This window comes from Ambystoma mexicanum, chromosome 5p (assembly GCF_040938575.1).
Source record: "Ambystoma mexicanum isolate Mex_15411 chromosome 5p, UKY_AmexF1_1, whole genome shotgun sequence".
NCBI classification, from domain to species: Eukaryota; Metazoa; Chordata; class Amphibia; order Caudata; family Ambystomatidae; genus Ambystoma; species Ambystoma mexicanum.
The window spans coordinates 1,344,985,103-1,345,001,735 of record NC_090930.1 but is presented as its reverse complement, the minus strand read 5'-3'; positions in this window follow the sequence as shown (position 1 = coordinate 1,345,001,735).

The window sequence follows — 16,633 nt, the reverse complement described above, 5'->3', positions numbered from 1 at the left end:
TTCCAAACAGGTTTTAGGAAGGGAATGAAAACAGACGCCGGTGGTCTTTTTGTCCAGACTATGATAGACCAAGCTTGCATAGAAGGAAATGATCCACTGTACCTGACTTGCATCAATCTAAGTCTTGCCTTCGACAAAGTTGACAGGACGAGGCTATGGTCGAAGATATTGGACTGGGGTATTCTGACACATCTGCTAGACATCTTGATACAATTACATAGCAATACAGTGGTGAGAGTGTGACTTGGAGAAAATGGAGAGGTGTCCAGGCCGACAGAAACCCAATGAGGTGAGACAGGGGTGTATTTTGTCCTCCTTGCTCTTCAACTTGTATCTGTTTTACGTGGGGAAGTCTCTTGAGGAAGCCTCAGTTATTGCTCCAAGGGTAGATGGTGAGCAATGCTTTTGGGTTGATGACCTGTTGCTCATAGACAGGACACTGAAAGGCCTGCAAAGGCTACTTAATTGTTTCTCGGAGTACGTAAAAACAAATAGCCTCACAATAAATCAAACCAAGTCTAGCATTCTATGCTTTAACAGAAGGAAATGTAAGCAAATTTAAGCAAACACAATTTAGATGGAATCTTGACTCCATACAAATAACTGTAAACCCACGTTAAAAATACTTGGGATTTACCTTATTAATATCAAAGGAGTACAAGATGGTATCATTCTATACAGGCAAAATTGTACCTTCATTAAAATACGGACTGGAAATATTTAGTCACTGGGTAAAAATGGAAGGAATTAAACAAAGTTGAAGGAATGATATGGAAGACGTTTCTACTGATCAAAGCGTGTGTACCTCTCTTTATCCTCTGCTTTGAATTGGGACTTAATTCACTGTCCTCGTTAGTTCAGTTGAAGATGTTGCTATTATTTCGGAAATTATTAGTACACTCTCAGGTGGTACACACAAGTTACAACGCAGACACATAGTAATTCTTGTTACCTTGAAAAGGCACACCAGGAGCTGAGAACCTTTGCGCATCCCAGGCCTGGGGACGTCAGCTCTAGCCAATCACAGATTAGTATCCTAGGAGGGGGTAGCAATGGGCAAGAACCAATGGCAAGACCCTGACACTGCAACATTGTTATAGATAGTGACTTGGGGATGTATCAGGCCAGCAACATGACATGGGAGAGCCAGTAGAATGACACAAATCGACAACCATATAGGTTATTATGTTCCTGACAGCCAATCCCAGATGTTGATAGGTTTTCTGGAGAAGGGCCCAGGTTGTGATGTCACTCTGAAGTAATTCTAGGTCAAAACTGGCCTGCAAGCCAGGAGATGTTGAGATGTCCACAGATTTCTTCTGCCCTTGTGGTGATCCCTGGTGGTTTTATTTGTAATAAACCACAGTTTGAACTTGCCATTGACTGAGTCCGCCATTTGTCCTGTGGAAGGTGTTGGGCCTTCCTAGAGTCCGCAAAGTCCTAGTGGCCCTGTGGCATACCTGGGAGTTCGTCCGAACAAGTTGGTAGCAGAGGATGGTTGGCTGAGCCAGCCCAGCACCAGGTTGTCTCTTTCGGTTCCGAACTTGAGAGGCTGTGGGACCCTCGCATATTTCGAGAAGACGGGAAAACGCATGCCCATTTACAGGTTGTCAGGAGCCCCTTGTGAATAATCCTGCCAGAAGTCAGCGAGTTGTCCAGGAAGACCAGGGCGGGGAGGCGAGCGCCTTGACTGGGAACTGGCACCCGAGCAGCACCAGCAAACCGCAGAGTATAAGTATTGACCCAGTCTAAGAGGCAAATGTGGGTTTGAGGGAGGGTATTGAGTATTGTGAAGTATTGTTTGGTATCGTCAAGTATTGTCAAGTATTGGTTAGTAGTATTATAGTGAGTAGGGACGGGAGCAGAGGTAGAAGTCCCTTTCCTATGTTTAGGGCACATTTGGTCTTAGCCGTAAAAGGTTCTGGTGAATAACCTAGACTATTGACTCAAGGGCTTGGATGACAAAAGTTATGTAAATAATGTATTCCTGTGGGTTGGGACTTTTAACTCAGGTCTTGGGTGACGTATCCATGTAAGGGTTAGCAAGGAAGCTGACTTAGATTGCAGAGGTGATTCGACTGGTTAAGTCTCCAGGAGTGAGGCATTTTGCACACTATGCGACGCAGTGGGTGCAGTTCGATCACAAGAGAATATTGGTATACTCTGCCTGGAGTGCAGGAAGACAGCTGTGGGATTTTTGTGTGGTTTGGGAATATACAGGATATTATTGTGTGCGTGCAATATTTGATCATCCTATGCCATTCTAGTAGCTTGGTGACATCACCCTTAGGTTTGCATGTAGGACACAGAGAGCTTGAGAAGATGAGGAGCTAGTATTGGAAACTTGGGATTGGTGGACGAGGTGAACGAGTGGCGGTGCGGATGTTTCTCTAACGACATGCAGCAATCACTATTGACACACATACAGGGTACCTATAAGGGGAAGAAATTGACCAAATGCATGGCCATATGCAAGTTGTGGCGCATGTTTCAGGAGGGAGAGGGGGATGCCGCAAGGTGTCAGTGGCTGCTAAACCAGAAGGAGGTGAAGGACCAAGGGACCATCCCTCCGCACCCCTTCCTGCCCCTCTGAGTGCAGTATCTGATTATACAGACGATGAACACGGAATGTATCCAATGAGGGAAGTAAGAGCAGCAGAGGGGTAGTTACATCTGACATATAAGCCACCACCATATACGAAGGAGGAGAAGCCGGGAGGGGCAGGGCAGCCAACTAGAGATTCAGAAGCGAGCAGTGAGGCGCAACAGTGTGCAAAGGAGGAGCTCAAGGGAATAAGCACGAACAAATGGATAGCAGCCCAGGTGCATTTGAAGCATCAAGGGAAAACAAATGGAGAGGCAGAAGGGGCGACTGAGGAAATAGAAATCCTGAAAAGGGACAGCGACACACCAGACTGGGCAGAACTGATGGATGAGGAGGATAGAAGGGAGAAGAACAGGGAGGTTAGATTAGAGCACGAGGACACAGAGAAAAGGAGAGAGGAGAAACTGGAGCGGGAAGACAGGGAACAAGTACGAGAAGAATAGAAGAAACACTTGGAAAGGGAGCGTGAAGAAAGAATTGAGAGAGATCCCAAGGAAACGAAGAGGGCAGAAAGGGAGCTGAGGGAGAAGAGGGAAAGGGAACTGGAGAAGGCAGAGAGACGGAGAGAGATAGCAGAGCAAAAAAAAACGCAGGTTAGCAGAGAGGGAACAGATGAAGTTGCAGTTGGACAGACTGGCAAGGGAACGACGTGCAGATAGGAGGACGAACGAGCAATAAGGGCAGTAAAAACACAGGTAGCACTGAATAGGGAAAGGAATAGATTTGAGGAGGACAGACAGGCAGAACCAGACAGCACAAACTGTCGGAGCAGGAGCACAAATGAGGGAGGTGGAGCAGGCCTATGGGCCTAGGCAGGAAGAAGCAGGGGTGATTTAAGAGACATCAATCTTAGCTTGAAGCCCAACACAGGCTTGACATAGAGAAGACTGAGTTTCACAGAGGATTTTTATACCAGCATGGACACAGAGTCTGAAAACGAGGACAAATACAGTGGGGATGAGTGGGGGAGCAGCACCGATCACAGTCCACGGAAACAGGGACAGACAAACAAGTGTCATGGGAGCTCAGGACGCATACACAGGGAGAAGTGGGAGGCGGGAGGTGCCCCAGATGAGCAGACACAACAGACGGGCAACTTTTGCTCCTTACACAGCACCTATACTAATAGACTAAGGGATCTCACAGGATGAAGGAGAGTGGAGACAGCTTTAGCTTGCTCGAGAGGACGTTTGTCTAGTATTTATGACAATAACAGGCGGGTGCCTATATTGGAACAAGTAGATTTATGTGCAGACATTGAAGACGAGAGGGGACCTGGACAATTTAGGCTGACCAGTAGGTCACCTGAGGAGGTGACAGCATACACGCAGATGCCTCTATTGGAGAGAGGAGGGGTGAGACCTCAGTATGTGCCATGGAAGCACACTGACATGGAAAATGGGAAGTGTAGGTTACCATCGTTAAGCGCGGGAGCTGGGAAATGGATTTATGTTATGGAGAAGTTGACGGCTGGCCATATGTTAGCAGTGGGTGACATAAAGGAGCTGAGATTCAAGAGCTTTGGCGCCTCAAAACTCGAGAGTCTTGGGACAAAACAGTAGCACTATTCTATCATATTTTAGTGTAGGGACTACCAGAGCAAGTTCAGAAGAGCTTGAGGAAATTGGTATGCATCATTGTAGACTATGGCAGGAAAATGTTAAGCAAAAAGCGGAAGACAGGAAGGCAGATGAGGCGAAATGAGTACAGAGAAATCTATCAAAGTATGGAATGGAAGGGGTAGTTATAACTAGCCCCACCCCGCAGACACAGCAGAAGCTGCAGCATCAGCAGCCAAAACAGTTTGCACCGCCCATGGGAGGAGGATACATGGGGCGGGGGAGCCTAGAGCAGGGGTTCAGAGGAAGGGGGGCCTACAAAGGGGGCAGGGCTTCGGCCCACAGATGCATCACAATTAAGAGGGGTTTCCAGGAGGTTTTCAGAGATATGGACAAAAGGTGCAGCAGAACCCAGGAGACCTTTCATGGGGATTCAAGGACAAGGGAAGGAGCCACTGCGGTGCTGGACCTGCGGGCAGGTAGGGACATCACAAGGGTATGTAAATTCAGAGGCACACAACAGATTTGGGGAGAACAGGGCCAGCAGCCATATCAAGGGGGACAAGAAGATTATTATGCACAGGACCAACAGCCCCAAGGACAGACGCAGGGTACATATCAAAAGATGCAACAAGCACAAGTACCACAAGCACAGATGCAGGTACCACAGATGCCAGCACCACTACCACAGTATTTACAAGCACCACAGATTAGAGGTAGCACACAACAGCTAGCACAAATACAGAATGATGATGCACCAGCACACGCGGACACAGTGGCAACAGTACCCGTCCGACAACTGGGAGGAGTTACCATGGTGGGGAACAACCCCTTTACAGGAAATGAGTTATCCCTGTGCCCTCAATAGGACAGCCCACAGACAAACGTGATGTGTCCCATCCTATCGATCACACCCAACCCTGCAGAGGAATCTCGCATGGGGGTGGCAATAGGTGACAAAACCTTTTCCTTTCTTGTTGGCATTGGGGCGACTAGGTCATGAATTAGGGAAGGAACATTTACATGGTCAGGCAATGCTAGGAACACTGAAGGGTTCTCTGGGGCTTGAGAAGTGCTTCCTTTTACTGATAATATCTCACTATCTATAGGAGATCACGACTTATCACTAGCTCTACTTTACTCTCGACAGACACCTGAAAACATATAGGGATGAGACATCATGAGCAGACTAAACATGACCATCTCATTCACAGACAAAGGCATGTGCTCAACATCAGGCATACACATGTTAAATGTAAGGCAGATTGTTCAAGCCTATTGTGGACGTAAGGTACTGAGGGGCGTGCCAGTGGACCCAGAGATGTTTCAATATGGGACTGACATTGCCTCTGCATGGATGCCAGACATTACAGGGAAGGTGTGGCGAGTTCCAAAAAAATACCTGTTCAGGCTAGAAACACCATTGGATGAGCCAGAAGGAACAATAGTGTCCATAGAAATAGGGGCAGTGTTGGCAAGAGAGGATTGGATTGTAGTACATGGGATGGATGACACAGGAAGGGCATGGAGAGCAACAATTGCAGTTGCAGAGGGGTGCAGGTTGACCACAGTGACAGATGATAATCTATTCAAAGAAGAGAGACAGGAACTGGAGATGGTGTGTGAAATGAGTGTAACCTACTGGTTACAGATATACTACAGAGAAGTGCCACAGGGAATGGCAATGACACTGGATGCGCCGCCCTCATTTTGGGAGGAGGACATGGCCAAGGTACCCAGCAGTTTATGGACCACAAGACCTAATGACATGGGTTGCATAAAGAACATAGAAGGGGTGAAGATTAAACTGAAACCAGGAGTGATTTTGCCAAGAGTAAAACAATACCCCCTAACCAAGGAGGCAGATGAGGGCATTTATGAGACAATACAGCCCTGATTGAGACAGGCATTCTGGTACCATCATAGTCCCCATGTAACACAGTGGTGTACCCCGTGCTCAAGGGAAATGGGAGATCATGGCATTTTTATACAGGATTTAAGACCTCTTAACCATACTGTAGAAGCAGAGTATCCTCTAGCAGCTAACCCAGCGACAATTTTGTGCAGCATTCCAGCACAAGCTGCCTGTGTCCCGGTCATTGATTTGAAGAACGCATTTTTCTCAGTGCCACTACACCCAGACTCACAAGAGTTGACCAGCTTTATTTACAGAAACCAGAAGTAGAAACATACTTGTTTGCCACAAGGGTACTGTGAGTCACCATCTATCTTTAACATAGTGATACAGATGGATCTAAGTAACATACAGACAGAAAGCACAGTTTTACAGTAAGTAGACGACATTTTGATCTGCAGTGACACAGAAGATCAGTGCTGGAGGGACTTGGTGCACATGCTGACAGTGCTAGCTGACAAAGCGTACAAAGTGGGCAAGGCCAAATTACAGTATTGCCAGAGGAGGTGCTGTACATTGGACAGGTGATATCCAAGAGCGGCCAACAGATTGCCCCATGGAGAGCAGAGACCATACGCAAGACAGCCCAGCCTACAACAGTAAGGGAGATGCAAACGTTCTTGGGGTTGTGTAATTACTGCAGAGCAGGGGTCTTTTACTAGAGCACATACACAAAGCCACTACTGGGTGCTCCGATAGAGGTACAGAGGGGGAGCAAAGACACTGGGCCTCATTACGAGGTTGGAGGTAGCCTTGCCGGTTTTACCGGCAAGTCTACCCCCAAACTCGCATCCGGATCCGGCACCCGCCAAAGGTGGAATCACCGGGTCATTCCAACCTCAGCGGACCGGGTAATTCCCCTTGCGCAGGTGCCGGAGCTGGTACGTCCCCCTTCCCATTTGAGCCCCCATAGGGCTCAATGGGAATGGGGAGGATGGTAGCAGCTGTACCGTTTATAACGGTACCGTTGCTACCATCATGTTCTGCTCACGGGTGCCGGTACAGCCACCTGGTCAAACCAGGTGGCTGCAAGAGCACCCACGAGCAGAAGTCTTAGTATGGTGGTACGGTAGCAACGTGCCGGTAGCGATACCGGTGCCGTTGTTGCCTTACCGCCATACTCCTAATGAGGCCCACTGGCATGGACCACAGAGATGACTGAGGCCTTTGAGGAACTGAAAGCGGCCATAACCACTGCCCCAGTGTTAGGGACCCCAGACTAGAAAAAGGAATTCTTCTTATCTTGCACACTGACGGTGTAGTGATAAAAGTGGTAGTGACACAGACGACAAGCATGGGCCATAAGCCAATTGCTTACTACAGTGGACATCTTGACCCAGTGATTCGAGGACGTTATTCATGCAAATAATCTTTGGCAGCTGTGGCCTTCGCAGTGGAGAAATCATCATCAGCAGTGACAATTGGGTACACTACTACTTTGTACGTAGAGCACATCCTCTTTGCGATACTGCATAAGCCAAAGAGCACACTAACCACACAGAGAGCATCAGGGTACAAGGTGATACTATCCAATGTAGAACTAAAGATAGCAGGATGCAAGACTGTAAACCCAGCAATATTTTTGGCAGCTGTTTTACAGGCAGGAGACTATGCACACGACTGCACAAAGAACATCGAGATGTTCAGTGAGACAAGCAAAGTGGAGGATGATGCACTTGAGTGGGGGGACATGCTGTACATTGACGGTTCATTGACAACTGATCAAACTGATGGGATCAGACGTACTGGGACTGCAGTTGTAAGGCTGAAGGACAAGCGAGGTGGTTGCCAGTGCGCGGCTTCCATCCCATTATTCAGCACAAGCAGCAGAACTAGTGGCTCTCATATAAGCACTAGAAAACAGCGTAGATAAAGAGGTGACAATTTATTCTGTCTGCCTACATGACGTCAACAGTACACTCGGGACTGGCGCAATTTCTCAGGAGAGGATTCAGGTGAGGGTTCAGGAGAGCGGGACCGCAGTGCAGAATGCTCTATTATTGGACAGATTGATCAAGGTGGTTGCATATCTGAAAAAGGTAGCACAATTGAAGTGCCAGGCCCACACAAAAGGAGAAGACCCTATCTCAAGAGGGAATGAAGCAGCAGATTATGACGAAAAATGTGCAGCATACTTTGGGCAATTGTGGGAACTGAAAGAGAGACAAAACACTCAGGGAGGAATGAGGAACATGGTGATGAAGGAAAACACAGATTATGGAGCTGCAGGGAGCTGTGCCCCAGGAGGAGAAGAAGCTATGGGTAAAGAGAGGGTGCTCCATATCTCCGACAGATGCCTTATGGCGACAGGACAACACAGGGAAAGTGGTCATGCGTCTAGCATTATTGAAGACAGCATTAGCACAATTGCACTATCCAACGCACACAGGGAAGGAGGTCATTGCTACATGCATTGGAGAAATGTGGTTTTGTCTAAATTTGAATGAACATGTGGCTGATTTTGTGAGTAACCGCTTGGCATGCCAACAGTTTACAGCAGGGCATACTTTGAGAGTAGTGATAGGAGCCATACCAAAACCTGTAGGCCCATTTCTGCACCTTCACGTAGATTACGTCGATATGATCCAAGTGTGCCAAGGATACGGCTACATGATAGTAGTTGTCAGCCCATTCTCTAGGTGGACCGAGGCTGGTCCCTGTTCATAAGCTGACATCCTCAGAGTGGCCAAATTCTTGGTCAGGGAGGTTTCCTGAGATGGGGCTTGTGTGAGGTCCTGCGGTCTGACAACAGCCCTCACTTCTCCAACAAACTATTCCAACACATCACAAATCACAACCCTGCTAAGCATACATTTGCATGTGCGTACCACCCGCAGGCAAATGGAGTGTGTGAACACATGAATGGACTCCTAAAAGAGTGCATAGCCAAGACTCAGCAAAGCACCAAGAAAAATTACTTGCACTGTTTACCTTTTGCTTTGTTTGCATTGTGCAATAAGCCAGGATCCGACCACCATTTAACGCCCAATGAAGTGGTGACAGGACAGGGCATGCACCTTCCCCTGGTTCCTCCCACAAGAGCACTGCAAGACTGTGAGAATAGTGCAGATGTGTTAGGACAGGAGATGTATGATTACATTACTTCTTTGGTTGCTAGCGCTTCTTTTATCTCTTGCCAGATACAGCGAGCCCGGGGGGGCACAGAAGATGGCGAAGAGATCGACTGCGACGCTGCACCACAAGACTGTGAACTGAAACATTCGGTGAAAGTGGGTGATATCATTATATTGCACAATTTTATTAGGCGCTGGAACACACCCCAGTTTACCGGCCCGCACGTGGTTGAGGAGGTGGCAGAACGTGCTGTCAAACTAGTCGGCAAATCGGTCTAGAATCACCTGCAGGACCGAAAGCCCTACAAAGCAGTGGCCTCACCTGGCAACAGAGTCTCTGTGACCGACAAGGCCAACGTTGAGGACCTAAATGAACTACAAGTGCGTGCGGACCTTACCCAATTAGGGATACCCGGACACCCCATGGTCACATGATCCCAGGCAGCAGAGGCAGCAACTGAAATACTTGTCCAAATCGACTAAGGATACACTGTCTGTTTGTTATTTTCCTTTCTGCACACTCAGGATCTACGTGAAGGTCGTGGGGACTGTATTGTTGGCTTGACTGATGTTACCTTCCACCCATCACCCAGAAACCTTCTCTGACCAGTTTGTCCATTATGTGAGAAGGCCCAGACAATTTAGAGCATGGTCCCCTGCAGTATATTATCTTGTCTTTGTATAGTACTTGGCCCAAACATGCCCACAACTTGAGCATGGTGAACTCCCAGTGTTGGCCGCGTCAAGAGACCCATCAATAAGGAAGGTCTGAAGGAGGTATTTGCCTTTGCAATTAGTGATTATTTGGTCTGCGGGGCTTAAAGGATAGTTCCGGGACTTTTTTTTTATTGTCCCTACGGTTCGGCCATGTGTTTTTAAGCATAACTCGGTAGATCGTAGAAAACTTTCCTATGGACCTTACCCGACTTTTCGTCCATTAACGCACTCGAAATCAGCCGCCATTTTCTGATAATCCTATCATTTCCCCCCATCGCCCTGGCTCACCTGCTTTTGCGGCACTAAATCAAATCCCCCGCCCTTGAGCCTGACATCAGCAGACACGTACCGCCCATTTCCCAACGCCAAAGCACGTTTCGTGTCAACAATCGCTGCGCCTCACCTAATGACATGTCGCCATGGAAATGGCAGGACGCCTCTTTCCTCAATAAGTATAAACACACCGTTTCACAACACACAGCAGCAGATTTTCGATTCCATTACTCTCTCGGTGTTACTTTGAGTATTCTGTGACTCGTTTCTGTGCTCTGGTCAGCTACCTTCGCCGCTTCTAGGCCTTGTGAACACCTGTACCATCTCTGTAAATTATTTTACTTTCTTTACCACACAATGGCTACAATAATGCCGTATATGTACGAGCCCGAGTACACCGAGCAAGAACTACTGGAAAGGCAAGCACGCGAAAACGATGGGGATTCGGACGGCAGTTGGGAGGACCAGTCAACGGATGAAGAGCCTGGACCATGTCGCATGGACGGCGTCTCCACCTGGTGCACGTGCAATCGGTGCGAGCTTATGCCAACTGAGGAGGAGAACTGCTGCTGCCGTGAAAATTCCGGGTGCTTGGCCTACATTTCGGAAGGCGAGCCAAGTCCGCAATGCATCACCGAGCTGCCAGAGTTCAGGGAAGCCTGCCTCTCACGGACCGTGTTGAGGATGATGATGGTGCTTATGCACGAACTTCGCGGCACTGTTCGTCCGCGTAATCCGAGTAACGAGTAAGTATACTCTGGTTTTGATGTCAGTGATGCCACTACTATGTCATGGTCGTCTCCCACATATAAAATTACATCTACATATCATTCGAATGCATGTAAATTGGTTACATATTGTGCATTTTCTAGATAGAATTTTTTTCAAAGCAGAATGACATTTTTTACCTGAATCGACAGTGATAAGAAAGTTTTGTCATTTTAATACAGTTTGCATCTTTCATTTTCACAGGTGGTACAGGCTGGTGGCCTATCGTTGCTTCACTTGGTGGCTTCACGGGAGGCTCGAACACCGCGTTCGGAGAGTAATACCTGCCTGTGCGGTACTTGCCATTAGACAACATTTCCCCAGCGACAGTGGACAATACCGCGGATTTTCCCTGGATGTGCTGCAACCGGAACTTTACAATGTGTAATGTTTATTATTTATGTTCAATTGAAATTAAGATCTAAAATAAAACCCAACATATATTTTAACAATGGTTGTTTTGATTTTTTAAATGAATCTAGTGTGTCTCCATTGAATAGTCTTCCTGTGCCTTGTCTTGTCACACCACATGTCTCCGGCCAGCATCCTCCCTCACGCTGGCCGCCCACCTTCAATCCACATAACCGTTGAACCCATATGCAGCAGACATACATATGTTATTTTGCGGGTTGGCATCAAGCCTCCCGGCCTTGCCTCCTCCCCCAAAAATACTTACCACACCACTTTGTTCAAGCGTTGGCAATAAAAGGAAGGCCGTTGGATTTTATTGATACAAAACATGGTTATAGGTAAATAATCAATATGGTTGATCATAATAAATCATCCTTTTGGGCACCGGGTACAGAGATGACCCCCTCTGGCCCGTGCCGCCTTGCCACCACAGGCCAGCCTGCTGCTGACTAACTGCCTAGGCATCCAGGGTCTCCAGGGTGAACTGCACCCATATATTCTCCTGGGAGGCTGAGGTATTTATAAACTTACCCCCCTGCCTTCCATGTACTAGATCCTTCAGCCTGCCTCTTACATGCAGTTAGATGGCCTCTCCTTGGTGAAGCCCTGCGGCAAACGAGTCTTGTCTGCACGACCAGCGCCCTAATCCACACCCCCCCCGCCCTATCAAAGGCAGTTTGCACCGGGGTACTTGCGCTGCCAAGTGGAGCTGTCAGGGAGCGATAAAGGCCAAGAGGTGCCAAAGACCATGTACACTTCAAAGTGGTCTATAGAGCATGGGTTGTTGTTCCCATGTCTACCTCCAGACCCCGTGTCTCCTGCCAAGCATCCCCCCTCACGCTGGACGGCCCCCTGCAATCCACATAAGTGTGTCTCCATTCACGAGTCTTCCTGTGTCTTGTCTGCACGACCACCGCCCCAATCCACCCCCCGCCCTATCAAAGGCAGTTCGCACCGGGGTACTTGCGCTGCCAAGTGGAGCTGTCAGGGAGCGATAAAGGCCAAGAGGTGCCAAAGACCATGTACACTTCAAAGTGGTCTATAGAGCATGGGTTGTTGTTCCCATGTCTACCTCCAGACCCCGTGTCTCCTGCCAAGCATCCCCCCTCACGCTGGACGGCCCCCTGCAAACCGCATAATGCCACGACATATACACGTCATTCATTCACAAACACACCCCTGTTTCGAATTCTTTATAACCCACTTCATATTTCTAATGAGCACTTCTTTGCGCTTTACTAGTCAACCCGTGAAGGTGCTGGTTATCTGATATTCGTCTCTGTGAACTTCCGTGACCACTTCGAGGAAACTCCTCAGTTTGCAACCTGTGAACTGCTCCCTGTTCTACGACAAGAAACTACTCTGATCCCTGCATCTAACTGTTTGTTCGTCAAGGTAAGGCCATGTACCATAATCATTTTGCGTCCAATTTCTTTTCGTTCAAGACAGTACATGCAAGGAACTAGTCACATGTTCTGAGTTTACATTGGTATTCATAGAGAATTGTTGATCTTTACTTTTCAGAACTTTCCACAATGCCTGCCTGTTCCATTGGCGGTTGCCCTTCGAAGACCTATAATAAATCTGAAGGTACTATAATGCATGTTTTCCCTAAGACAATAGATCAGATAAGAGAATGGGTCCGATATTGCGGATATCCACCGTCTGAGCTTGAAAGTAGAGTCCTAGAAGTCTTTGCGGACAAGAGGGGTGATCGATACCGCATCTGCAGCAGGCACTTTACCTCTGACATGTACTCCACATCATTGCTAATAAAGAAGAACACACCGCGAGCGAGGCGAAAATTGCTCTCAACCGCTATTCCCACTCTATTCGTCCACATCCCTCCACTGGTGAGTCAAGTTTACGTATTTATCTCTCGGCCTTGCGGTAGTGTGTAGCATTAGCTAACAATAATTTCCCCATTTATGTATCCACTCAATATGAAGGCGGAAGATTCTCCATCCGTGTCGTTATTGCAGTCATCAGCCACTTCAAGCGCCTATCGGGTAATCTTACTTGGCTATTCTGCCACTGACTTGTTTTAGGCATGTAAATCAATAGTTTTAATTTATCGTGTAATTATTTTACCTAATGGTACACCCTTGTACTCGTCCTCTAGTCTTTCTTTTCAGTTATAATTATTGTTATCCAAAATAATGCAAGTACTGTCTTTCAGGGAGATGCTGAGGAGTCCAACGTATTGACGACTACCGTTGATGTCACTCAGATGCTCGAGGTACGCTTCCGGACAGTTCCATCGATGGAGATCATCAGATCTTGCATTCTTGTAGCGTGATTGTTACACACAATGTTTCTTTCGTTTTTAGCCATTGATATGTCCTTCTGTCGTCGCCCTCCTATGTGTCTTCTTTTTTCAATATTGTGTTCATTACTAATGAAAGTCCTATGTTTCAGCGAGTCGATGGAGCATTAGTCCAAGAAGTAGGGGGAGCATGCAGTTACGGGTCGGCGCAACAGCTTGCAGAAGTGTGCACCGCAGTTACATCGTCCCTTGATGTTCTTATGCATTTCGAGGTATGGATCCTGACAGTTCGATCAAGCGAAATCATATGACGTGATTACATCCGCTATACTTCCTTCTTTATTAACGCAAGTACTATGTTTCAGGGAGATGACGGAGCTTCTTCTACAAGAACATCACCCCTAGTAGTTGATGCAGATCTCTGGGTGGTGACACTTCCAACGATCGAGCAAATCGAATCATATTTAGATATCCATTATTTATTTTAGACAACTGATCATTTGTGCAGGTCTATTTAGATGAGCCGTTGACGCCTGCACAAAGTTTCTGTTCTTTTTATCAAAATAGAAAACCATACTAATGCAATTACTGGGTTTCAGGGAGTTACTGAAGCATCATCTTCAATAATATCATCAATGGAAGTCTATGAGGAGCTCGAGATATGGATCTTGACAGTTCCATCTAACTAGATCAACTATGCGTGAATAATTGTCGTTTGAATGTTCTACACAAAGCGTTCATTCGTGTTTTGCTATTGAGATGTACGTGGGTATTGGTCCCCAAGTACATTTTGTGTTTTCGATATTATTATACATACTAATGAAAGTTCTATGTTTCAGGGAGTCGATGGAGCGTCAGTGCGTGATGGATGTGCTTATCATGAAAATATAGTCATTGCAGCGCAAGAGGAAGTGGAGACATGCACACACGAGTCGGAGCAACAGCGTCCTGATGTTGAAGTTCGAGGCAAGAAAGTTTCAAAGAAAAGAAAGCAAAAGAAGGTTAGTGTCCTGGTCACTATATTATGTTGTTTTTCACTGTTAATAGTTCAATACTGTAAGTTGTGTTTAAACTGAACATCCCTTTTCCAATCTGTTCTCTAGTTGCGAGTGGGTGTACGAACTAGATCTACACAGACAGTGAAGCGAACGAGAGATGTTGCTTGTCAAACCTTTTGGCAGGGACTTGAGACTGGAGATGCATCGTGCCAATGGGAAGAATATGAAGTGATTGACAACGGAGCTATACCACATCCAGCCATTGATAGTGAATGTCCTCCTGGTAGTTCGGATGCAGTCGGAGATCAGTTCACAGAATCCACACCCGCAAAAACTAAGACCGCGAGAAAGTTGAAGAAATTGTCTTATTCACCCATCGCCGGAGAAGGAACAGATGTTGCAATGGAAGAGAATGAAGTGGACGACAATGAAACACCATCAATATCACTGAACATAGCGGAAGACGATATCAGAGATTCTACCTTTCATGTGAGTGACATGTCCTCAACGTTACAGGCCGAACCAGCTGGGATGCAGCGTGACAGTATAAGGAAAGAGGCCAAATTCATTGTATTCGATAGTTGTTTGATTGATATTATTATTCGGATGAAATGTGGGCATTCGGTTGGTGGGGAAGTATGTGGGGAGCCATTGATTAATGTGACTCGTGCAATTCGAGGCACTAACCTTAAAATACATGCCACCTGTACAAAATATCATCCTTTCTCATGGTCTGCACAACCCATGCTGGGGCAACTGCCAGCAGGCAATCTACTTTGTGCAGCGGCTGCACTTTTGAGTGGTTCAAGTTTTAAAAAGTTAGAGTCTTTCTTTCAGTTTGTGGGAATCCATTTCATTGCGAAAACTCAGTTCTACAAATACCAAACCGATTATCTATTTCCAGCCATTAGCGAAGCTTGGAGAATGGAAAAAATGTCTATTGATAGTACATTCGCGGGCAAACGGTTCAGGCTAGCCGGTGATGGACAGTGCGACAGCCCAGGATTTTCAGCCAAGTACTGCACCTACCACTTTCAGGACATGGAAAGTACGAAAATTGTCAGTTCGGTGGTCGTGCAGGTGTCACAAAGTACATCCTCAGTGGCCATGGAGAAAGTTGGCTTTGTAGCATCATTGCAAGAACTACAATCGCGGGGAATGGTGATCGACCTGATAGCCACGGACAGACACATTTCAATTGCCAAGACAATGAGAGAAGAGTACAAAAATATAAATCACCAATTTGACGTTTGGCATCTTGCAAAAACAATCAATAAAAAAATGTCGGCTGCAGGTAAAAAAAAAGATATGCAAGGTATTTCACAGTGGTCCAAGTCAATCAGCAACCATCTTTGGTGGAGCTCAAAAACATGTGGAGGGTCGTTGGAAATTCTACTTGAAAAATGGCGGTCAGTAATGCTACACTGTACCAACGTTCACCGTTGGAACACAAACCAACATTTCCACAATTGTGAACATGGCCATTTGTCCACAGAGGAGGCACGGAAGAAGAAGTGGTTGATTCCTTCATCACCCACTCACAAAGCCATTGAAAAGATTGTATTTGATAAAACTATAACAAGAGATTTGAGGGGACTCACGGAATTCTGCCACACAGGAGATTTGGAGGTGTTCCACAATATGTGCCTAAAGTACAGGCCAAAACGATTGCATTTTGGCATGGAGGGCATGATAAATCGGACTCTTCTAGCGGTCTTGGCACATAACCATAATGTTGGCCGTCAACAAAGTAGGACGACCGGAACTTTAGGGACGCTTCGCTACAATAAGGCCTTCACTAAAAGAAGTAAACAATGGGTGATCAAACCAGTGTTTGAGGATATGCAATATGAGTTTATTGAGAGACTTATTGTTGACGTCCTAGATAGGCACATAAATGGAGTTGTGAACGAACCTGTGCAGGGGACAACTGCATTGCCACCCAACATTGCCTCTGTTCCATGTCCACCTAAAGAAGAGCTCATTGAGAAATACACATCACGGTTTAAATGATTGTAATTTGATTGTCTGTTCTCTCGAGTCTCCT